The 25,252-nt window shown below is 40.0% G+C and overlaps 1 pseudogene across 1 annotated transcript; it reads right to left on the bottom strand.

Moving 5' to 3' along the window:
* Nucleotides 1-398: 398 nt before the first annotated feature.
* LOC111537036 lies at nt 399-4,743 on the bottom strand (annotated as a pseudogene). Its single transcript, XR_003306822.2, has 2 exons — nt 4,662-4,743; nt 399-3,188 (listed from the first exon to the last, which is right to left on the bottom strand). The product of XR_003306822.2 is annotated as a ubiquilin-4 pseudogene (transcript).
* Between the last annotated feature and the right edge of the window lie 20,509 nt (nt 4,744-25,252).

Below are 25,252 nucleotides of genomic sequence, written 5' to 3'. Positions count from 1 at the left end.
AAGTCTTCTCACTGTTTGCAATTACTTGCAGGGCTGGAAGCTTCTTAACCAAACCATTTGAAAGCCATGCCAAAACTTTATCTCCTAGCACTTTAATGTCTTTTTCTTATGTCCACCACAAATCCAGACTGTTTCCATCGAATCTATTTTTTCTGGTCTCCAAGGCTTTAGGGCTCATGTCAAATCTTACTTCCTCATAGAAGCTTTTCCTGACCCCCTAATTCAATTTTCATGTTCCCCATTATATTTTTAATCACAGCATCCCATTCTTTCTTCTTAGTTCTATCACAACTTGGAATTATATATTTTATTGTTTAAAGTATGTCTCCTTCCATTAGATTGCAAATTTTATGAGCAAAGACATACCTGGTTTTTATTTTTATTTTTATTTTTCCACAACAAAGACCATGCCATTTATTTACAAAGGCCAGTGTGGGAGCTGGGGGAGGTAGGGAGGGAAAGCCACACAGACATCTTCTCTGGACTGCTTGGGACCCTTTCCCACTTGAAGCAAACTCTGTTCCTCTTGCCGTCATATTCTCAGCCATGGGGTCGGTCCTCCAAGCAGCTGGGCCAAGTAGAGGGAAGAAGTGATATGAGCCTCCTCCGTGCTCTGACAGAGCAATGTCCAATTCCAGATCAAAGGCATCATTGCCACCCTCTCCTCTCCTTTCTTAAAGAAAACTTTCTGGCCTGGAGGGAAATAGTTAAAAACTGAAAGCCCAGGGGCTCTGGACGAAAAAAAACACCCTCTACTATTGCCACAAGGCAGTAAGGGGTGATAAGGGTGCTAGTCACAGCTCTGACAGCTTCTGAAAGGATACCCACATTACCTCTGGGTTACCCAGCATCCAGAGCCCCAAGGGACCTAGCTCTCCTGTATTCCTGCAATGGACTGACCCTTTTACCCACTTGTCTCTGGTAGTGGGAAAGCACTCTGAACCGGAAACCAACAAAGAATCCACTTCCCACACAACTTAAGAGTGTAAGGACACATGCGGATACACACACACCTCCCCACTACTCACACAGACCCCAACCCCCTTCATGTCTTTGGAGGGGGGCTCAAATTACTGGTGCCTGGGGACACAAGCAAGTCCTGGGTCCGTGGAAATGTGTGTGTGTGTGCATATAAGCACGTGTGTTTGAGGAAATAAAGCCAATATGACCCCTCGTGGGGCATGGCGCTTAGCTTCATTGAGCGCCTTTCTTCAGTTCAAATTCCATTAGCATCTCTAAGTCTCTTCTGCCAGCTTGGGCCTGGATTCTTCTGCCTAAAAGAGCTATGAGTGCTTCTGCTCCCCAATTCCAACTTCCAAGCCTTTTACTCAGGCTGTCTCCCCTATTCCCTTCCTCTGAATAATCTCATTCCTTCCTCTTTCACACCAGTTTCCGCTGGGCTGGTCCAGGGTTTGTTAATTCCTGTCCAGAGGGCTGTCTCATCTCCCTCTTCAGACAGAGAGAACGAGCGTCTTCCTCTTTACCCTGGAAGTCCCAACAATGCCCACGAAAAAGTGCTGAATGAAGTGACCAGAATAGGGGCCGAGGAGGAAAATCATCACGTGTTTCACCTGCTCCTCCTTCAGAGCAAGAAATTCTAGCATTGGTTGGGCTAGGGGTGGGGAGTAGGGAGAAAAAGAAGGAAGAGAGTTACCAAAAATAAACATAAGACAAAACCCTAGTGGTGTAGATGGAAGACTATGTTCCAGTAAACCAGACAGCTGGCTCCTCCTTCAACTCTGCACAGCCACTGAAAGTTTAAAGATTGCAAAAGGTGGTGTGGGGCAAGGAGGTAGAGTCAATCAATGAAACTGTGAAAACTATTTAAGTAACACATCTCAAGGAGACCAGGAGAGAAGATTCTGTTAGAGATGTAGCAGTAAAACCATAATTCTCAGACAGAGCTAAGGGGTTGGAGCCCATGCCTCTAAAGTCACCCTGCTGTTTGGAGAGGATGAGGGAGAAGACGGAAGGGATGACAAGCTGCAGAGGGTAAGGGTTGACAGAAGAACCAAACGCTGACATCGAGGGAGGGGAGAGGCAGGAGGCATGGGCCGAGGGATTCGGAGAGCTGGGAGCCCAGCAGTTTCTCAATAGCTGCGTTGATGTCCCCTCCTGTAGCAATCAGGGCCTGCAGGTTGGCCTCACGATTGATGAAGCCCATGGAGTTGAGCTGCTCCAGCTGCTGCTGAAATCTCACTTCTGGAGTCTGCACCTGTGAGTTTCCACTTCCAGCCAAAAGCTGGATCATCTGCTGCATGAGCTGCTGCTGGGCACTGGAAGCCCCTGTTGGAGAAGATGTGGCTGGCGTGGCTGGCGAGGAAGTGGGGGCCTCGGGCATAGACCCGGCATTGCTGCCTGCTGAAGATGCTGGGATCCGGGACATCCCAAAGGAGCCAAGGCTGGGTACCAGCCCAGGGGCCTCGGTCTGCAAGGTCTGTAGACCCTGCTGGATCTGCAGCAATGCCTGCGTGGCTCGGGGATTGGTAAGGATGGAGAGTGACTCTGGGTTCTGCATCTGCTGCAGGAAGACTGGGAGCTGCAGGCGGAGCTGCTCCTGCAGTTGGGGGTTCCCCGCGAAGAGCGGCACATTCGCCATCATCTGAGCAGCAAAGTCGGGGTTCTGGGCAAGCGTCTGCATCATGCTGCGCATGTAGGGTGCTGAGATCACATTCTGCATCAGCTGGGGGTTTTCAGAGATCTGCTGGAGGAGGGCTTGCATTTCTGGGCTATTGAACATCCCTGATCCCAGGCTAGCCACATTGATCCCAAAGGGGTTCGAGACTGTCGGGTGCACCTGGCTGGTCCCCGATCCTCGGGTGCCCTCCCCACCGGAGCCGGGGGCCTGGGAGGTGGGGGGCGAGGGGCTCCAGGGGTTAGGGAGAGGCTCTCGATTCTCAGTCCGCAGAGGCTGGGAGGATGAGCTGTCGGAGTTCCCGGCCAGGGAAGAGAAGGGATTGTTGCCAAACTGTTCCCGGGCAGCGCTGAACATGGGCTCCCGTGTACATGCGGCGGAGGGCATTATACCCTCCAGGGATGCTCTCAAGGTTGCTCAGGGCCCGATCCTGGTTCCGCATCATTTCTTGCATCATGGCTGGATTCCGAGCAAGCTCCATTGTCTGCCTCATGAGTTCAGGGTTGTTGAGCATGTGGCTGATCTCAGGGTTCCGCTCCATCAGCTGCTGCATCTGGGGGTTAGTTTTTAAAAATATTTTACTACTATTAAACCAGAGGTTTCACATAGCACCTGGCACAAAGTTAGTTCTCAATATACGTTAGTTATGATTAACATTATTATTATTATTAATTGAATAAATAAACTTTTCCACAGCCACTCAACTAAATTCTTCATGCTTTTAAAAATTATGGCCACTTCCCTCTCCTCCATTTCTTTCCATTTTTCTTTTATATTTATTTCTACATATGCAATAAAAGATTCTGGATCTTTTCTAAATGGAAAACCATAATTTTTTTAAAAAAGCTCATATATATTTCTGTCATTTTAATACTGCATCTCCCTCATGGGGACAATCCAAATTGCTTTCTCCCAGAAGGTCTCAGGAACCCCATATTCATAGTGCAATTGCATCAAGAGCACCCAAAACATTGCATCAAAATAGCCCACTCTTCCAGCTGGTGATCCATTTTACCCCAAATGATCTCCCTATATTGATTGGAAAGCATGCCATGCCTGTATTGACTGGAAAGCAACTTGTGTTGCTGCTGCCTGAGACTAGGCCATGGGGCTCAGTAAGAAAAGAAGTCAAATGGTCATAAATAAGGGTAATGTCAGGCCAACACTGCTCCTCCCGGGGAAAGCAGGCTGTGATGACTGAGGAGGGCTGTTGTCTGAACGCAGTGCGGCCTTACACCCCACTCCTCAGCTGCCCTTTGTTAACTCTTATTTCCTATAACACATTTTCCTCCAAGATCCAAGAAGGAAGGGGCCCTACAGTGCCTTGATTTCAACTGGCCTCCCCAGCAGAGATGATCGGACAGTCATCTTATCTGCCTGCCTGTTTCTGAGAAGCAATGACAAAGAGGCAAGATCCTGGGCTTTCATCTCAGCTCTACCACTTGGAACTGTGTGTATTTGAAACAAAGATTTCACTTCTCTGATCTCAAATATTGTAACTATAAAATAAAGATAAAACTAACTTCCTCGTAAAGTTATTGTGGTCACTTAAATAAGAACAATTATGATGATTATACTAACAACAACAATACTAACATTTCTGAAAGCACATGCATAACACTTCATAGGATCCCCGTAAGTATTTATAGGATCTATTGTACCAAACTGCCCAGGATAGTTCATAAGCTGATTGAAATATAATTTTTAAAAAATTTTATCAGTATCATCATTTTTTTTGAACTACCACTCCTGCCAAAGCATGGTGAATGCAATTAAGGAAAAGGCCTTAAAAAGCTCCTGACTTAGTCAAGGAGATAAATCTGATAGATAATGTGGCCCATGGCAAATAATAATAATAATAATGTGCATTGAGCATCAAATGAATGGCCTGAAAAACAAATGCCTTAAATATCACAAATGGCAGTTATTCCTGCGAGTGGTATTATAGAAGCTTTCTGAGAGGACATAACAATGCTCTTTTTTCTGTTATACTCCAAAACCCAGTGGCTTAAGAAAAATAATTTACTATTTTTCGTGATCCTGTAGATTGGCTGTGATGCCCTTCTGCTGGTATTCTCCAGGCTCACTTCTGAAGTTGAAGTTGCACTCAACTGGAGGGTCTGCTGGTCTAGCAGCTGCTGATGGCTACTGACTAGAAGGCCTTGATTTTCTTCTTCGTGAACTTGTATCCTCCACTAAGCCACCCTGACGTCCTTGCATGGAGATCTCAACATAGCATTACGAGAGGGTAAAAGTGGAAGCTTCCAGGTCTGTTGAGGCTTGGGCAGCAAAACTCATATGATACCATTTCCACTTCAGAAGCCTAGTCCAGATTTAAGGATGAGAAGTGAAGTAGAGTGCCAAAATTACATGTCAAAGTGGTATGCATACTGGAATAAGAATTGGTGACTCTTAAAACATTTACTAGAGCTTAGTTTTGTTATTATTTGTATGTAAATGTTCTTTGTCACTACACTGCCAGTCCATTGGAGGCATTTAAAGTGACCCCTGAACTGTTTGCAGTAATTAATATGGAATCTAGAACAGAGTAACATCTCAATAAAGATCTTTAAATATGTAAATGAAGGAACAAATTATGAGCAAATATAGTATTCCAAGTAGCATACTTGTAATATTGTAACATGTTGCTCTCTTCCACTTCTGGCATGAGAAAGTAACAGAGACTAGAATGAGCCTTTTTACTTAATGAAATAACTTGGAAATATGTAAAACAGCAGTTTTGAGACAATAAGCAGTATAGGACAGTGATCCCTAAAACATGGTAAACAAACAAAGTGAGCCCTACGGGTGCTCCAGATTACTGTCCATAAAGAGTGTACAGTATGTAGTCCAGGAAGAGAGAGCTAAATGGAACCTGGTGACTGGTAATTTCACTGAGTTGAGAAGACAGGGTTCAAAGTTCAAAGAGTCCATGGTAGCTAGAGTTCACAGAGAAGAGTACCAAAGAAAGAAGGGTGCCCAGGGAGAGAGTCCTGGAGATATGCAAGTTCCCTTTAAGTCTTTGAAGAAACTATCAAGGCCAGGGAAAGAACAAGTAGAAAAAGCAGGCAGAACAATACCTAGAGCTCACACAGTCTCAAAATAGTAGTCCCACTAGCCACAGTGGAAAGGCCTCATAACATATGAGGTATTAGATAGAGTTCTCAGAAGAGTATTGACTCAGAATTGGGCCCAAGTTAGCCATAGACTGACATCTGTTCTAGATCCATGTAACAAAGTTCAAAGCAAGCCATAAAGGGATCAAACTATTTTCAAGTAATTTATGTGTATACCAGTCCATATCTCAAAATATTTAAAGGAATATTTTAAAAATGAAATCCAGGATCCAATAATGTAAAATTCACAAGTCTAGAGTCCCATAAACACATTACCAGGCATGCAGAGAAATAGGAAAATAAAATCCATAATAAGGAATAAAATCAATCAATAGAAACAGATCAAGAAAGGGCACAGATAATAAAATCACTATATACAAATAGGAAATATCTATTATAACTAAACTTTATATGTTTAAAATGGCAGGAGAAAACAGGAATATAATAGGGATACTTACTGAAGATATTTATAAGGATTTCAGAAGATGATTATGAAAAGATAGTTACTGTAAACATTATAAAGACCCAAATTGAAGTTCTAAGATGAAAAATATAATGCCTGAGATTAAAAAAATATATACTGAATGAAATTGAAAACAGATTAAACACTGCAGAAGAAAATGAGCAAACAACTAGTTGTTAGTTATTAGTTAGTGGTAGGACAACATGGAGTGACCTAAGAGATATTTAATTAGAGTTCTAGAGAAGGAAGAGAAATAAATAAAGAACAAAATATTTTAAGAAATAATCACTGAAACATTTCCAGTTTTGATGAAAATTATAAATACACAGACCCAAAGAGTTCAGAAAATGTGAAGCAAAAAAGAAATGAAAAGTACAGCAACACATATCGTATCAAATGGTTTAAAATGTACAACAAACTAAAAATCTTAAAAAAACAGATATCAAAAAAAGACATATTATATACAGAGGAAAAAAGATAAGAATTGCAGATTTCTTGTCAGAAGCCATGCAAACCAGAAGACAGTGAGGTGACATCTTTTAAAAACTGAGTGATAGGGCAGGAAGGGAAGGCAGGAGAACAATCAACTTAAAATTCTATACCCTGAAAAGATATCTTTCAAAAACAAATATGAAATAAAGACCTTCTTAGTCACACAAAATCTAAAAGAAATCATTGTTTGAAAATTGCACTACAAGAAATGTGGGGGGGGCGGGGAGAGCCATTCAGGAAGAAATAAAAGGATAGCAACTAGAAACTTGAATGTATAAAGGAACAAAGAGTACAAGAAATACAAGATGTGGGTTTAAACATACAGGACTTAGCTCTTTTTTAAAACTGGCTATTTAAGTATCACTTTTAAATGTATCATTGCACCTATAACGTATGCAGAAGTAAACTGTATGACAATAGTAACAATAAGGTGAGGAAGGGAAAAATGGGCATATCCTTTTAAAGATCTTGTAGTTTATATGAAATGTACACTATATCTTAAAGGCCACCTGTACTAAGTTAAAGATATACATGATAGACCATAAAGCAGCCACTAAAAATACAAAACAAAAAGGTATAACCAATAAGACAACAAAAGATAGAATCTAAAAAATATGCAACCAATCTAAAATAAGGCAGAAAAGGGGTAAAAGAGTGGAAAAACAAACAGATAAGACAAATAAAAACAAACATCAATTATGTGAATTATTATTAAATGTAAATAACAGACATGTCAAGGAAAAGGCAGAGATTGTCAGATTGAAAGTCAAACAAACACAAAACAAAGAAAACAAACGCAACTTACTAGAAGAAATAAAATATAAAGACACAGATATATTAAAATATATTAAAATAAGATGATTTTAAAATATATATATATATAATTGTTGTACAAATTAAAGAAAATAGAAGTGGCTGTTTCAATATCAGACAAGGTAGGTTTTTTTTTTTTTTTCAGATGGAGTCTCAGTCTGTCACCCAGGCTGGAGTGCAGTGGTGCGATCTGGGCTCACTGCAAACTCCGCCTCCCGGGTTCACGCCATTCTCCTGCCTCAGCCTCCTGAGTAGCTGGGATTATAGGCACCCACCACCACACATACATAGTGAAATGATTACTACAGTCAAGCTAATTAGAATATCCATCATCTCGTATAGTTATCTGTGTATGTGTGTATGGTAAGAGAACCTACAACCTACTCTCTTAGCAAATTTCCAGTATACAACACAGTGGTAACTATAGTCTTCATTGTGTATATTTGCTCTCTAGACTTCTTGATCCTAATCAAAACTCTGCACTCAATTTCTTCCCATTTGCCCGTCACACTCTCAGCCCCAGATTTCAGCAACCACTATTCTACTCTTTGCTTTTTTGTACTTGACATTTTTAGATTCCACATATAAGTAAGATCATGCAGTATTTTTCTTTCTGGCTTACTTCACTTAACCTAATGTCCTCCATATTCATGTATGTTATAAATAACAAAATCATCTTTTCTAAGGCTACATGAAATTCCAGTGTGTGTGTGTGTGTGTGTGTAACATTTTCTTTATCCACTTATCCATTGATGGACACTTACATTGATTTCATAGCTTGATTATTGTTAAATAATTGTTAATTATGCTGCAATGAATATAGGAGTGGAGTTTTTTTTTTTTTTTTGACAGAGTCTCCCTCTGTTACCAGGTTGAAGTGCAGTGGTGTGAAATCAGCCACTGCAACCTCCGCCTCCCAGGTTCAAGCGATTCTCCAGTCTCAGCCTCCCGAGTAGCTGGGATTACAGGCACGGGCCACCACGCCCAGCTAATTTTTGTATTTTTAGTAGAGGTGGGGTTTCACCATGTCTGCCAGGATGGTCTCCATCTCTTGACCTCGTGATCCACCTGCCTTGGCCTCCCAAAGTGCTGGGATTACAGGAATGAGCCTCCACGCCTGGCTGTGAGTGGAAATCGTTCCATGAAGTGCCAATTTCATTTCCTTTAAGTATATATGCAGAGGTGGGATTGCTGAGTCATGTGGTGATTCTATTTCTAATATTTTGAGGAACCTTCATACTGCTTTCCATAATAACCACACCTGCAAAAATTTTTTAAACTAAGGAATTTATTTGATAAATGGATCAAAACATTGAATACATAATTCACAAATAAGGGGGAAAATGCTCAGCCTCACTAACAAGTACAAATGTGTATGTATGTAGAAGTTTCAAGGAAAGAAATACAATTTTCCTTCTCCAAGCAGTAATTGTTTTATGTCATTAACATTTTCTGGTTTGATAAAAATAACTGTGAAGGTACAATAAGGACACTCCATTAGTGTCAGAAACTCAATTCAAACCAATTTAAATAAGGAAAAAAAGAGAGTGGGAAGGGAAGAAGGAAGAGAGACAGGTAAAGAGGCAGGAAGGAAGACAAGAAGAATAGAGAAAAAGAAATTAATTTGTTGGCTTATCTAAGTGAAAAACTTAGGGGTAAAACTAGCTGGTTTTAACTTCAGGTGGATCCCAGCAGTCCCACAACATAACCAGGGTTTAACCCTTCCCTCTCCATTCATTTCTGCTTTTTTAAAGGGGAGATGAAGAGTGGAGAGGGAAGCACTGAACCCTTTTCACACACAAAGGTGACTATGCAAAATAGTGGATATTCTAATTAGCTTGACTGTAGTGATCATTTCACTATGTATATATATGTGTGGAAACATAATATACACTTAAATATATACAATAACAATTAAAAAAAATAAGTAGATTGAACTTTCCAGTGGTCTTCTTTACAGCTCAGAATTTTGAAGAAAATAAGATAAACTGCCCTTTAAAAAAATCCCCAGTGGCCCAGACTGGGTAACACGCTGACCCCAGCTGAACTGCTGAGTCGTTGTTGTTGTTTCTCTTTTGGGACTCCAGAGAGTAAGATCTCTAATAAGTTGCTCTGAGGGATGGAAATGACAGCATGCAGTGGCAACTCCATGTGAGTCACAAAGGAGGGAGAACAAGTTCTTAATAGGAAGATATACCAGAAAAACAACCCAGAACAGACTTTCCCTTATAGTAGAAGGATGAATTGATACAAATTTTTGAAAAGCACTTTGAAAATGTGTATCAAGAACTTTAAAATGTGTTTATTCTGTAACCTAGCACAAGGCTACAATCTCCTCAAAGACAAGAGTCATATTTATTCATGGTTCTGAATTATTAGCCCCAAGGACATTAACATAAAACAAAGTATTAAACGATAAACAAACAAACACATTATTTCTCTTCTTGGACTCTATCTTAAGGAAATCAATCAAAACTGCTACAAACATTTAAATACAAAAATGTTGCTAGGACACAGAATGACATATAATAGGATACTTATTCAGTAAGCTGTAGAGCCATTAAAAATAATGTCTACAAATAATTTGACTAACATGGGGAATGCTTACTACATGTGTTAAGTAAAATATGCAGGCAAAAATAAATACTATGAATATTAATATGTTCACATACTGTAAAAAACAAAAACATTTGTACTGGTCTTTTTTGCATGTTATAGGTAATTCTTTTATATTTCTGTTTCTTCTGTATTTTTAATTTTCTAACGCAAATTTATGCTATTTTTTAAACCAAAGCAAAAGAAACTCATTAAAAATAGCTGACAAGCTGCTTTTCATACAGTATGATTTGAGGTTCACCATACGGAGGCATGGGTGCCCAGGTCCACTGAAAGATGAGCAGGTAGGGTGCCATCTTCAGAACAGCCTCCAGGGAAATAGGAGTCCAGGCCTATGGATCAAAGAGAAAGGAATGTTACTCAAGGCTGAGTGGGTTCTGGGGTAGGGAGTCAGAATTTTAGAGGAACTAAAGCTACAACAAAATAAACGATAGAACAGATCAAATCTAAAAGTCAAGGAATGAAAACAAAAAAGTTGAACCTGGTAGGTTCTATAATGGGGAATTGATGACTTGTTGTTGTTGTTGTTGTTGTTTTTGAGATGGAGTCTCGCTCTCTCCTCCAGGCTGGAGTGCAGTGGCCAGATCTCAGCTCACTGCAAGCTCCGCCTCCCGGGTTCACGCCATTCTCCTGCCTCAGCCTTCGGAGTAGCTGGGACCACAGGCGCCTGCCACCTCGCCCAGCTAGTTTTTTGTATTTTTTTTTTTTTTTTTAGTAGAGACGGGGTTTCACCGTGTTAGCCAGGATGGTCTCGATCTCCTGACCTCGTGATCCGCCCGTCTTGGCCTCTCAAAGTGCTGGGATTACAGGCTTGAGCCACCGCGTCCGGCCTGATGACTTCTTAAAGTGGCCACACCAGGTTAAGGTGGGAGTGGCCCCAAAAGTAAACTTCACTGAGTGTTCCATATTTCTGTAGCTTAAAATGATATACATGAGGCATGTTGTGTGGTGTTTGTCTGGAGGAAGAAAGAGATTTATTCCCTTGGGACATGGAAGAAAAAAGACAAAGACATGTTTTCTGGCTCTTTATGTTTCTGCCCTACCCCACCTTACACAGACTGGGGGCAGGGGCAGGGAGAAGGAGAAGTATATTGAAAGATTACATAAAAAAGGTAAAGCAATCTTTACCTGAGAGGCCGTGTGAGACTTGGAGCACAGGTGACCAAACTGTTTCCAAGACCCCAGTGATAGATTTCAGTCCAGAAGCCATGAAAGGGACACCCTCCCCACCTCTTCTATACCTTCACAGAAATTCCAGTATGGTTTTGGCTGAGAGAACACACATGCTTTTGTACAACCCAGGGATCTAACCAGAACCTCCTAATTCCCCTCTTCAAGTAGTTAATTCCTACCCAAACTTCAGACCGCTCTGTCATCATATGACAGACCTCCCTGGCCAGGTTAAATCCATGGTGAAGTGTTGTAGTGCTGTGTATTTTGCTTTCACAGAATTTGCTTACTTGCAACTGACATTTCTTTGGGATGCCTGGCCCCTCTACAGATCGTAAGTTCTATTGTAGTCCTGGTGCCTAGCACAGTGCCTAGAGTATAAAACCTAGAAGCAAAAAAAGTATTTAATGAATGAGTGATGTTAAAGAACTATTATGCTTGACCCACAGTGGAGGGAAGCAGTTCCTTCTTACAAGATCCCAGGAATAGAGACAGTGGCACACTGTCATCTGTGAGTTGCTGGCAGGCAGCATCTGACACCACACTCCAAGGGAGAGAAATGGTTTGAACATCTGAGGCATGCTAGATTCCACAGAAAAATTACCAAGTCACAGAAAGTGCATTCATATAGAAACTCATTCAGTCTGCATTCACAACACTCATGATCGAAGATCTCCTTTGGCAAAGCCTCCTGCTCCTGTTCCTGTAATAAAAATGAATCTTGCCCATCGTGTGAAATGGGAAATTCAGACTTACCATTGAGTGGATTCCACTGTCTTCTTTTCATTTTCACTTCTTGTCCCTTTTTCACTCAGTATCATCTGTATTTTTTCTGTCCTTACACAAAATCTCCAGTTTTTTCTACTTATTTCAGTTTTAACATATTTCTGAATAGTGGAAACTCATATGCTTGACTAAATAAATTCAATTTTTACAAGAGGTTCTCCAAACTTTCAGCTTCCAGTTATAGAAGAGAGTGACATAAAGATCATTTTTAGAAGGGCAAGATATGGGTTTTTATTTAGGGCACAGGAGAGCATGGGTATTCCTGAAGTCAGAAAGATGTGGATTTAGCCCAAGAATGACGGAGCAGCCATTTTTGTTGTCATTTTTCCAAGCAGGATAGTTTCAAGACTTTCATTCCAGATTTGTCATGGTAGTAATTGACACCTAGGGCACCTCTTTCTGTCTAACCAAAGAATGGGATCTCTAAGGCACCTCATTCTGTCCAACTGAGGAATGGGATTTCTCGAGATTTTTGCAAGGTGATAAGAGTCTCAAAGAACTAATATCAGAAATTTCATAAGGTAGCCAGGTCCAGGACAGCTTACCAATTAGATTTGCATCTGTTTATCCCACTGGAGCCAAGCCCCTCACATGTACACATTTGTGTGGGCTTCTAGAAGGCCTATTTTTGAAATCTTACCTAGGTTTTTGGCCCTTGGAATAAATCTCACAGAACTGACTCACAAAAGGGGAATAAGAAGAAGGAGAAAGAGAAAGAAAAGAAGAAGAAAAGAGAAGGAAGAGAGGAAGAACATTGCTAAGTAGCCTAAATTATTTTTTGCCTTGGTTAATCTCTAAGTTAATCACCAAGGACTGAAATGATTGTAATGATGATGATGATAATGGTGATGACAAAGAAGAGAGGAGGAGGGGGATGAGGCAGATCTAGTTCTAAGCTGCTTACGAGGTACTGCAGACAAAGCCTTGGTCAAACACTGGGTAAGTGGAAGTACTGTCATGACAAATCTGTAATGAATGCCTTGAAACTGTTCTGCTTGAATAAATGGCTACAAAAATTGCTGCTCAGTCATTCTTGGGCTAAATCTATAGCTTTCTGACTTCAGGAATGCTCATGCTATCCGGTGGCCTGAAGAAAAACCTATATCTTGCCCTATATAAAGATGACTTTTTTTCTTCTTTTTTCTTTTTTCTGAGACGGAGTCTTAGTCACCCAGGCTGGAGTGCAGTGGCATAATCTTGGCTCACTGCAGCCTCCGCCTCCCTAGTTTAAGCAATTCTCCTGCCTCAGCCTCTGGAGTAGCTAGGATTACATGCACCACCAAACCCGCACACCCGGCTAATTTTTTTTTTTTTTTTTTTTTTTAGTAGGGATGGGATTTCACTATGTTGGCCAGGCTGGTCTCAAACTCCTGACGTCGTGATCCGCCTGCCTTGGCCTCCCAAAGGGCTGGGATTACAGGTGTGAGCCACCACGTCTGTCCTAAAGATGACTTTTGTATCACTTCCTTCTATAACTGCAAGCTCAATTTTTGGAGAACCTCCTGTAAGATTCAATTCATGGTGTCAAGCATATGAATTTCTACCACCCAGAAATAGGTTAAAACCGATATCACACATGTTGATAACTGGGGTTTTTTTCTGTTGTAAGTTAAGCTTCAACCTAGAACTAATGTTCCTGCTCTTTGAATACATTTTAATCCTTCCACAAAAAACAAAAGATTAAACTTTGTTAAGCATTTTAACTAACTGAACTAGTATTTTCCTCTTGCGTGATCTCTTGTGTTTAAAATCCCGACGGACAAATGACAGGCATTGAACAAAATATAGGAAAAGCCACAGAGGCAGTGGAATCCATGTCATAACTCAAGTCAGTCTGGGTCTGAACTCACTCCCTTGTAAGGAAATAGCTTTTCAGAATACAGAAATTAGCTATTTACCCTTCAAATTTATTTTGCTTTATTGACTTGAACATGGAAGCCGAAAATATGCAACCACCAAAAGTTTTAACTCTGTAGATCTATGTTGTACCAACGTTAGGTACTCTATCTAATGTGCCAGTATCAATGAAGAAAAATGGCAGAAAGAAGAAAAATGAAAACATATTAAAAAAAGAAAATATCTCTTTGAAAGCAATATCTTTACTTAGCAGAAGCCACAACTTTATGACTTTTTCAGCAGAGACAGAAGTGTATTTTTTAATTCTCTCATTCCTTCGGGGCATTAAAGCCACACTATAAAGCAGTGGGCTGTCAATCAGTCATAAAAAGCTTAACAGATGATGACATAAATGACAAGAATATGATATATAACTACATTTTTAAACCATAGACTAATTCTTAATTGTCCAAACTCCTTATAAAAAAATAAAAAAGTCTTCTGAAAAACAAGGAAGAGTTAACATTAGAAAGGAGAGGGAATACTTTGTGTTGGTTTCCAAACTCCAATCTCTTCCAAGCTGAATATTGCATACGAATCTGTATTTGTGAGGCACCCTCATCCACCAGTTAATCAGAGCCCTGGAAATTCAAGGAAACTTGTGTTTATGGAAATCTGGCATTTCTGTAAAGTTTTGAATGAGGGCTAAATAGAGCAGTTCATCTCATTTTGAAACTAATGATTCCTGCCAAGTGGTTTTCCAATGCTGGGTCTTCTGGCTCAGTCAGCATTTAGGAATTCATTTATGAGTTGGGTTAGTAGGAGACTCTGGAATTCAAATTTATGTCTGCAACTCACTAGTTTGCTCCTGATAGGTCTCTGAAAAGAGATTGTAATCAATTTAACAAACCCAGACTTCAGGAAATTTTCATATCCCCCAAAAAAGTTCTGGTTTGGAGCTTTGTCCCATATTGGAATCAGCCCTCCTCCCCCTTCACTCCACCCTAAGCACTGAGTCTTGCTGTCTATGGCCCTTTCACTCAGCTTATCCCATCACTCAAAGCAGCCTCGCCAGGTGCACTAGAATCAACCTCCCTTAATAGACCTGCTAGCAGATTATAAAATGGCAGAATATATGTGTGGTTTGTCACCTCAGACAGTTTCTATTTTATCTGTCTCCTTCTTGATAGAAGTGGCAAAGGTTCTGATAATTATTCGTCCAATTTGTTTTAAAGATTTATCTGCCCCGTAATGTTCCAGGAAATTGGAATATGGGTTTTAGGGGTGTGTGTGTGTGTGTGTGTGTGTGTGTGTGTGTGTGTGTGTACATTTTCCCCCAGTCTTATAAACCCACATTTTACTTTTTTGCAAGGCAAAGGGCAAGCATTGAACAGCCTTTCAATGTAACCATAAATTTACTCCTTTTTTAAAATTTACCTTTGAAGAAGTCATCAAATAAATTAGCAAAGCTAGAAAGGTGCCTCTAGTTTGTGTTGGCTTTGGGTCTTAGGGAGTTACTTAATAAACAAAAGTCAGTGAATTCAAACAGTAACAAAGTAATTTCAATGATTAATCAAGTGTTAAAACTAGTTTAACCTCTCCTGTTTTACAAACTCTATATCACCCTGACTAAACTAATAGAGGAATAAGACACCCATCTGGAAATCTCATCTGAAATATTAGATTGGGAATCTAAAATTCAGCCAAATAGTGTGGCTTGTAGGGATATCCTGTCGGATAATAAATTGCATTAATCTTACTTAAATTTTCCATCTAAATCATGTCCTGAGGCCATATTACTCTGAGGAAACTGTGCCTTACTTTAAATGCATTGTGCTACTGAAAACGATATTAAAAGAAGGGGGGAAAGAATTTTTCTCCTTTTTTTTTTTTTTTTCACATGCCTGGTTTTTCCAACATTAAAAAAAAATCCATGTGAAACCTTCTGGTTCTTCTAGAAAAACCAATGTCTACTCAAATCAACACTAGCTCTTTCCAGTTGCTTATAGGAAGCAGTATCAGTCACAGAACACTTTCAGGAACTTTGCTCTAATTTATCTGTTTCTTCCCATCGATGAACTCTGAGTCAAGATGTCTTATGGCAAAGGTTTTTTTCCTTTTAGTAGTGGCAGGGGGAGCATCTTTTTCTTAGCCTCTTTTTGACTTTCACATGTACAGAACTGCAAACACTGTCTTTCCTGAAGATTCTACTGTGGCCTTCTTATTCCTTCCATTTTTTAATAGAAAACATTAAAGTCTGCTTAAATGTTTAAACTATTTAAAAATGTCCAAGAGGGGGGAGAATATCGTAGTGGCTTTTGAAAATATCGTAGAGCTTCAAGAAAGGACTTGGCTGGCTCTGAAGCCCCACCCAGCTCAATGCCATTGTCTGCCACCAACCGTAAGCTCAAATATTAAGTACATTAAAAGGTGATAGAATAATGTTGACTCAAACCTACAAACCCTCAGAAATGCTGAGTTGTCTCTGCTTATCCGGAGCATCTGCTTTCTTAGGATTTGCAAAGAAAGGGGAATCTTGGGACAGAGCCCCGCTATTTCTTAACACTCTTGAAAACGGCTGAACAGAGAAAATGACAGTCAGCCATCACAAAAGTGATGATGCTCATCAGGACCCGAGTATTCTATGGTCTTTCATAGCCACCTTTGCATTAGTCCTCCCAGCATCCTCTAGTGCAGGCATCACTTTCACCACCTGCAGGTAAGGAAGGAGTTGTGAATGAAACACCCACCTCTGGCAGCGGGATTACCCAGAAAGGAAGGAGCCGGGACCAGAGCTGAGGCCTCCAGTCCTGTGACAATTCAAACCACTGGAGAGTGGAAGGAAGTAGACTTCCATCCAGTCCTCTGTAGAAGAGATGGCGCAGAGGCCCCTCAAACCCATCCTGTCAAACCCTAGGTGAGCTGGAGGCAGTGCCACTTGCTCAGCCATCGAAGCCAAGGGTTTTATGGTTAACCTAGCCTCCTTCCTCTCTCATCTAAATAAAAAATGCTTTCAGGACCTACCCCTCCTCTGCCCCAGGCAAATCCTCAGCACCTCGAACTTGAACAGTTACTCGACTGATAACAGCCACAGCTCTCGCCCTACCTTTTCTCACACTATTACCAGACGGATTCTTCCAAAATTCCACCATGCTGATCCCCTTCTTGGGACTTTTCACAGGCTCTCATTCCACACAGGATAAGCTCCCATGGTGAAAATACAGCCCCTGACTGTCATCTCAGTCACATTTCCTGCCGTTCACCCACCTCAACTCAAACCTAATGAACTACCAGTTCAGACACACTAACAGTTTCAGCAAATGTCATGTTTCTGTTAAAGCGAACTAATATAGCAAGAGAGACTCTGTATTTCTGGATTTGAGTCCTTGAGGACGAACTGCAACCAACTTAATAGGTAGACAAGATTGAGAACGTAACTTGGGAGTGTGCACTGTAACAGTGGTTGGGTCTTGGCCAGTCCCAGCAGCCATGCCAACCACTCAAAGTTTTCAAACTGTTCAAATAAGCCAAACGCTGAGCTGTAACCAATCCAGTTGTTTCTGTACCTCACTTCTGATTTCTGCACGTCGCTTCCCTTTTTCTGTCTATAAATCTTCTTCCACCACGTGACTGCGCTGGCGTCTTTCTGAATCTGCTATGATTCTGGGGGCTGCCGGATGTGCGAATTGTTCATTGCTCAACTAAACTTCTTTAAATTTAATGCTGCTGAAGTTTTTATTTAAGACCTCCTTTGTGTTTCATCTGAGCTCCCTATAGTCCCCTAGACCCATTGTGCTCCTCAAGGCCAGGTTGAAGCACAGTGCCCTGTGCACGCCTCTAGCCCAGCGCTTATCACAGTGCATTGAAATGATTCATTCACAGTTGTTTCTGACTAGATGGAGGCCCTTCCCAGAAGGACCACTTCTTACTCACCCTTGTTAACCAACATCCAATATGTAACCCAGTGCCTTACCCATGGCTGATGCTCAATCAATGTCTGCTGCACTGAGCATGGATTCTGATTCATTTTTAGCGTCTTACTTAAAACGCTTTGATGATTCAGAGAGCTTGTAATACTTTTTTCCCTGCGGGAATTTTAGCTGGGCTGCTTATCTCATGGTTTCATTTCCCTTCCATTTCCCACAACTCATTCCTCCTTCCTCCTTAACTTCCTCTATGACCCTCCCCAGGCCAAAGAGAACACCCTGTCTACTCCTTTCTGTTGACCATAACCTCTAGTCCTTCCATTCACTAGCTCAGGGCTATCTCCCTCAAGGATTTCCATGCTAACTCTAATTCCACATGGCCGAATCATTCTGGCCATCCTTGAGCCCAACACTATTTGGTTACAAGCTTGTTTCTGGGTTCCTGCTGTTTGTGGAGTTGAGTGTCTCTGGTAGCTTGTTTGGTTATCTTTGATTGTGTGCTCTGTGAGGGCAGCTCAAATCTCTCAAGAAACACATCCCTGAGGCATAGGCTGACCTTGCAAGAGACTAGGGACAACTCCAGAAAACATTCCACTGGTTTTAGTCACTGCAAACTCCCAGGCCTACTGTGGTAGAGCTGTGCTCAAAGTGAATGGCTTAAAGTAGAAGTATGACAGACCACCAACATAGAAAAAGCCATCTGCTCAGCTATCACACCGCCCTGCCAGTAGAGGATTACTCAGAGCCTACTGTCTATTTCTCTGTTTCAACAAGCTACCCTCATAACATTCTTTGAGGTTACATGCCCCCACTGAAATGAATAATGGCATAGTTTATGGTAAATGGCGAACTGAAAAAGAGCAGTGTCATTATTGCTGTAAGTACCCACAAAAGATGTTTATTATCGCACATAGACACAGCCACAAACACACAACTCATCACTAATAAACTCATTTATTTCCACATAAAGTTGCACAATGTTGTGCAACCCAGCAAAAGACTGAGAAATGTCAGCAATTCAGGCCAAGACTATTTGTCAACAAAACCAATCCATTTCACCAGCTTCAGCAAAGCATTTCTTGCAAGAAGCTTTTTGTTTTTCATAGAAGAAAATCATCACGCATAACTTTAAATAGAAAGGACAAATGCTCACAACAACACAGACAAAGCAAACAACAAGTTGAGGTAATATTGAAGGGACACTTGGAGGTTGTGGGTTGGGGGAAGAGGACATCACTTGGTTGCCTGAGTTGCCTAGATCAACATTTTTTCTGTTACTAAAGTCTTTAGTAGAAGAAAACAGAAAAAATCAAAGAAAAATTAGAGGAAAAAATAGAAACGTCTCACTTATTACCAAACTATTTTTTAAAGAAATCTTAAATTCTTTTAAAGTTTGACACACCTTCATTGTGGCTTTACTACACACCAGAGACTATGTTAGGTATACTCAGCACATAAAAATTGGTAAAGTCAAGTTTACAGACTGATAGAAGAAAGAAACACAGGCACGGATCACCACAATAATATAAGATGACTGATTATGATAGAGATATGTCATTGGGAATTATAAACTCAGAGAAGAGGCATTTTTAGTTTGCCTCTGGCAAACGTTTTTATTCAAGTCAGCCTGTTTGCCTAATTTTTTATTCTTACAATAGTCCTTACAGATCTTGAAAATAAATACCTAAGACAATTTAAGGGGAAAATACATGTATGAGAAGCAAAATAATTATTGCTATAACTCAAAGAGAAACAAGGTTATTCAGAGGAAAGAGGCCATGAAGTACAGCCAGAGAAACTGGGGAAAGGAGAACACCCCAGGGGCTGTCATTTCACTGGTGATAATGAGAATTCAAGAATCAATACTGTGAGAGTCATGTCAACTAGACAAGGTATAGAATAAGAAATAGAACAGCTTCTCAATTTGATTCTCTCCCCCACACTCAAGTGAATTTTTTCTTTTCAATGTATTCATGTCCTTTACTATAACCTAGTAGTCCTGAGGACACTTATGGGCAAAATCTTGCATTCCCTACCCTTCCAGGCTTAGCTGGGGAGACAAGGCCAGATGGTGCAAGAATCAAGGTGACATGGACTTGGGCGTGAGAGCCTTGGGAGTTAAGAACCAGGAAAGGCCAGGCACAGTGGTTCACACCTGTAATCCCAGCACTTTGGGAGGCCGAGGAGGGTGGATCACCTGAGGTCAGGAGTTCAAGACCAGCCTGGCCAACATGTTGAAACCCCATTTTCTACTAAAAATAGAAAAAATCTGTCAGGCATGGTGTTAGGCATCTGTAATTCCAGCTACCCAGGAGGCTGAGGCAGGAGAATTGCCTGAACACAGGGGGTGGAGGTTGCAGCGAGCCGAGATTGCACCATTGCACTCCAGCCTGGGTGACAAGAGTAAGACTCCATCTCAAAAAACAAAACAAAACAAACAAACAAACAAACAAAAAACAGGAAAGATCACAGCAAGTTTAGACATCTGTGAGAAGGCAGTGAATACTCTAAGGGCAGGATCAGTATGAACAAAATGATGTGGAGGTCAAAATTAACAAAGTTCAGAAGACTTTTAAAAGTTTGAATTAGGCTGGGCATGGTGACTCACACCTGTAATCCCAGCACTTTGGGCAGCCAAGGTGGGTGGATCACAAGGTCAGTAGATTGAAACCATCCTGGCTAACACGGTGAAACCCCATCTCTACTAAAAATACAAAAAAATAACTAGGCATGGTGGTGGGCGCCTGTAGTCCCAGCCACTCAGGAGGCTGAGGCAGGAGAATCGCTTGAACCCAGGAGGTGGAGGTTGCAGTGAGCCAAGATAGTGCCACTGCACTCCAGCCTGGTGACAGAGTGAAACTGTGTTTCGGAAAAAAAAAAAAAAAAAAGAAAGAAAGAAAAAAAAAAAAGTAAGTTCTTTGTAGATTCTGGATATTAGCCCTTTGTCAGATGGGTAGATTGTAAAAATTTTCTCCCATTCTGTAGGTTGCCTGTTCACTCTGATGGTAGCTTCTTTTGCTGTGCAGAAGCTCTTTAGTTTCATTAGATCCCATTTGTCAATTTTGGCATTTGTTGCCATTGCTTTTGGTGTTTTAGACATGAAGCCCTTGCCCATGCCTATGTCCTGAATAGTATTACCTAGGTTTTCTTCTAGGGTTTTTATGGTTTTGAGTCTAACATTTAAGTCTTTAATTCATCTTCAATTAATTTTTGTATAAGGTGTAAGGAAGGGATCCAGTTTCAGTTTTCTACATATGGCTAGCCAGTTTTCCCAGTACCATTTATTAAATAGGGAATCCTTTTCCCATTTCTTGTTTTCATCAGGTTTGTCAAAGATCAGATGGTTGTAGATGTGTGGTATTATTTCTGAGGGCTCTGTTCTGTTCCATTGGTCTATATCTCTGCTTTGGTACCAGTACCATGCTGTTTTGGTTACTGTAGCCTTGTAGTATAGTTTGAAGTCAGGTAGCGTGATGCCTCCAGCTTTGTTCTTTTTGCTTAGGATTGTTTTGGCAGTGCAGGCTCTTTTTAAGTTCCATATGAACTTTAAAGCAGTTATTTTCCAATTCTGTGAAGAAAGTCATTGGTAGTTTGATGGGAATGGCATTGAATCTATAAATTACCTTGGGCAGTGTGGCCATTTTCACGATATTGATTCTTCCTATCCATGAGCATGGGATGTTCTTCCCATTTGTTTGTGCCCTCTTTTATTTCATTGAGCAGTGGTTTGTAGTTCTCCTTGAAGAGATCCTTCACATCCCTTGTAAGTTAGATTCCTAGGTATTTTATTCTCAAAAAAAAAAAAAAAGTTTCAATTAAGTCCACTAAAAGCAGAGGTCCTTTTAGGGGTGTGTGGAAATTTGAAGCTACTAAGTCAAGTAGGGGCAGATTGAGAAGATTCCAGAAAATCAGACAAAGAGATTTTGGCAGGTAAATCTTCTGTTTCCAATTTTGATAACAGCCAATTTGTATAACTGATTAGACAGGTTGCAGAAATGATCAAATCTGGACATTCATATTTTTGAAACCGAAATTATAATCAGATCTGGTATTTTCCATCATAAGCCTGAGTAAAAATATTTATTCCTATGAAATATTTTTCTATAAGTTAAACAGATATCCAAGACCCCAAAAGAGACTCTTCAAGATGCTAATATGATTTTTTTTTGTTTCCACTTCTGTCAGATATCTAGAGAACTGAGTTTGATGACCACATGAGACAGGTATTTTCAGGTTATTCAGTCATGGCTATAACTTTTCCTGAGGAGGCAGGTCATTAAAACTTCGCACTGCATTGGTATATTCAGGAGGGTCCAGTGTCCGAGCAGTGGGGAGAGAACTTAAAAAGCTAGTCTCTTCTGCTCCCAGCTTTGCCACTGACTGCCACGTGGCATGGAAAAGTCACCATCTCTCTGAATCTGGCTGCTCATTCGCAAAACAAAAGAGTTTAACTAGTGATAGTTCAGTCTTGCTCAGATCTAATATTCCATCATAAACAATGACATTGGAGATTGAACTAAGTTTTCCTGGTCCTAGATTACATTGCGAAAGTCGTATTTTAATAAATCTTACTATCAACATGTTTACTTGTCATGTGTCTAGTGCACATAAAATGGGAGTGCAGACTGTACCCTCAACAAATTGGGTCTTTTGAGCTTCCCAGATGTTTAGATTCCAAATAAACAGTAGTAGTCAGTTTGAAAATGATAGCAGAAACTCATCACTCCAGGGGAAGAAGCTGAGCTTCCTAAACCACAGACTGGGGAGGGTGAGCTCTCTTCAAATGCCTTGGGCAAGGCAGCCCCAACCCAGGCAGTGCAGCGTGGTCTGCCAAAGTTCTGTGTGTACCCCGGGGGTGATCAGGGCTGGATGTAGTCTAAAGGAGGTAGATAAGCTCAAGATATATGATCTGTTTGCCTGCCAAGAGCAATTTGCTTGACAAGCCTCCTGCTTATAAAATACTAAGGCATTCTTTTCGGTATTAAAAAGTTTTGGTCTTTGTAAATGAACTACATCTGCAATGGGAAAGGAAAAATTGAGCAATTTGATTTTTTTAAAGAACTAGATGGATAGTGAGCACAATTTATAAGTTTCCCAGATGAAGGAAATGAAAATCGGTTGCAATTTTCAGATACTGGTGTGTCCACATAAGGGAAAATTTTATCTTTACAGGAATCAAAGTAACCTACCTTTTAAAAATACACGTTTTAATGTTTTAAAAAGCAGTGATAATTTTCTTTGATTCTTACAACAAGTTTATAAGGTAAGCAGGGAAGGAATTATTCTTATTTTGCAGATGAGGGAATACATCCAGAAACCTTAAGATACTTCCCAAAGACTTTGCAGCTAATAAATATGTCTAGGTAAGTGAACTTGACCCAAGTTAAGTTTGCTGATGCCCTTCTACAATACTCTGTGCTCCTGCAGCACCTCAACTTTTCATTTGCATTTTGTATCGATTTGTAAGGTAAACCACTTTGCTGTCATTTATTTTAAAGTTATTTACTATGACGATTCTTCCTAAACTAATATATAAGCTTATAATCAAAATTAAAAAGTGATAAAATCCCAATAGAAAGTTTTTTGCTAATTTTTTAAACTGATTTTAAAGTCACCTGGAAAAAATCAAAAGGTAGGCCACCTAATTTTTAATAGGGTTAATAATGGGGCAAATAGCAATAGAAGCTATTAAAATAAGTCTGTAACAGTTAAGTAAGGATGGTACTGACACAAGGCTATACAAAAAGATGGAACAAAATCAAAGGTTCAGGAACAGTCCTTAGTATAGATGAATATGAAATATTTATAAATTGGAGCATCACAAATTAATGAAGAATAGAAGCATTTTTCTACAATTGATCTTAGGATAATTTTTTTAGGTATTAATGAAAATAATTCATAGCCTTCAATTATATTTATATACTTAAAGATCAGATGGAATAAAGAGTTAAAATATTTTAAAAAATGAAAGTCACAAAATCAAAAGGAAATATAGGTCAATATTTATCTGATCTGTCTGAATGTAGAAGAACTTACTAAGCACAAATTCAGTGGAAGAAATCACAAAGGAAAAATATGAATAGTTTTTGTTTTTGTTTTTGTTTTTTTTGAGATGGAGTCTCGCTCTGTCACCAAGGCTAGAGTGCAGTGGCATAATCTCGGCTCACTGCAAGCTCCGCCTCCTGGGTTCACACCATTCTCTTTCCTTAGCCTCCCCAGTAACTGGGACTACAGGTGCCCGCCACCACGCCCAGCTGATTTTTTGTATTTTTAGTAGAGAGAGGGTCTCACCATGTTAGCCAGGATGGTCTCGATCTCCTGACCTTGTGATCCATCTGCTTCGGCCTCCCAAAGTGCTGGGATTACAGGCATGAACCACCACGCCTGGCCAAGATGATTTTTAATAAATATTTTAATTTCTGTATATCACAAGACAGCACCAACCAACATAAACAGATAGTACAATGGGAAAAGTAATTGTATCACATATGGGAGATGAAGTTATATACTCTTGCTATATACAGAATTCAATCAAACCTATTTTAAAACTCTAAGAATTTAGTAGAAAACTAGGCAAAGGACGTAGCAGATAATTCATAGAGATGCAAATGACTAATAAAGGTACAAAATGTTTAACCTCACTAGTACTCTAAAGGCAGATTAGTATTGTATAGCACTTTTTGCCTATCAAATGAGTAGAGTCTAAAATATTATCATCCTTGAGGGTTGAAAAGTTGATGTGAAGTTATACCCTCACTGCTAAAGGGCGAGCCTGGAGCATCTCACTACAAAACAATTTGACTATGTTTCTAAAGTCCTTCAACCGTTCATACCTCTGACATCAGGAATTTCTCCTAAGGAAATAATCAAACATATAACCAAAGATTTGTAGACAAAGATATCTGCTGCAGTATTATGTATAATAAAATAAAAATATGAAAAAGCACTTAGAGGTCTAACATTGCAGGATGTTTAGAAAAATAATGACTTGAAAAGAAGATGAATATTATGTAACTAATTGAAGGAGAAACAAAGAATTTGTATTACATGAAGAAATACTTTTGACGTGATCTTCACTGAAAAAAATTCAAGCAGCAAAATCCATAACAATATGAGTTTAACAACTTGTTTAAATGCCTAAAAGAATACAAAAAGAAACAAGCCAAAAATGTAGAACTGCTTCAGCATAGTGAGCTTATAATTGATTCTTTTATTCTGCTTTAATTTTTTCCATTCTAACCATATTTTCTAAAATAAATGTTCATTACCATTTTTGGAAGAAAAGAAAATTTATATGCACACACACACACACACACACATACATATATATATACACACACACGTACATACTCTACATGCACAAATATATGGAAATCCTATTGACCTGTCATCCGTACAG

The sequence above is a fragment of the Piliocolobus tephrosceles genome, chromosome 1 (assembly GCF_002776525.5).
Source record: "Piliocolobus tephrosceles isolate RC106 chromosome 1, ASM277652v3, whole genome shotgun sequence".
In the NCBI taxonomy this organism is placed as follows: Eukaryota; Metazoa; Chordata; class Mammalia; order Primates; family Cercopithecidae; genus Piliocolobus; species Piliocolobus tephrosceles.
The sequence above is the reverse complement of the archived record's forward strand: the minus strand, read 5'-3'. Positions and strand labels throughout refer to the sequence as shown.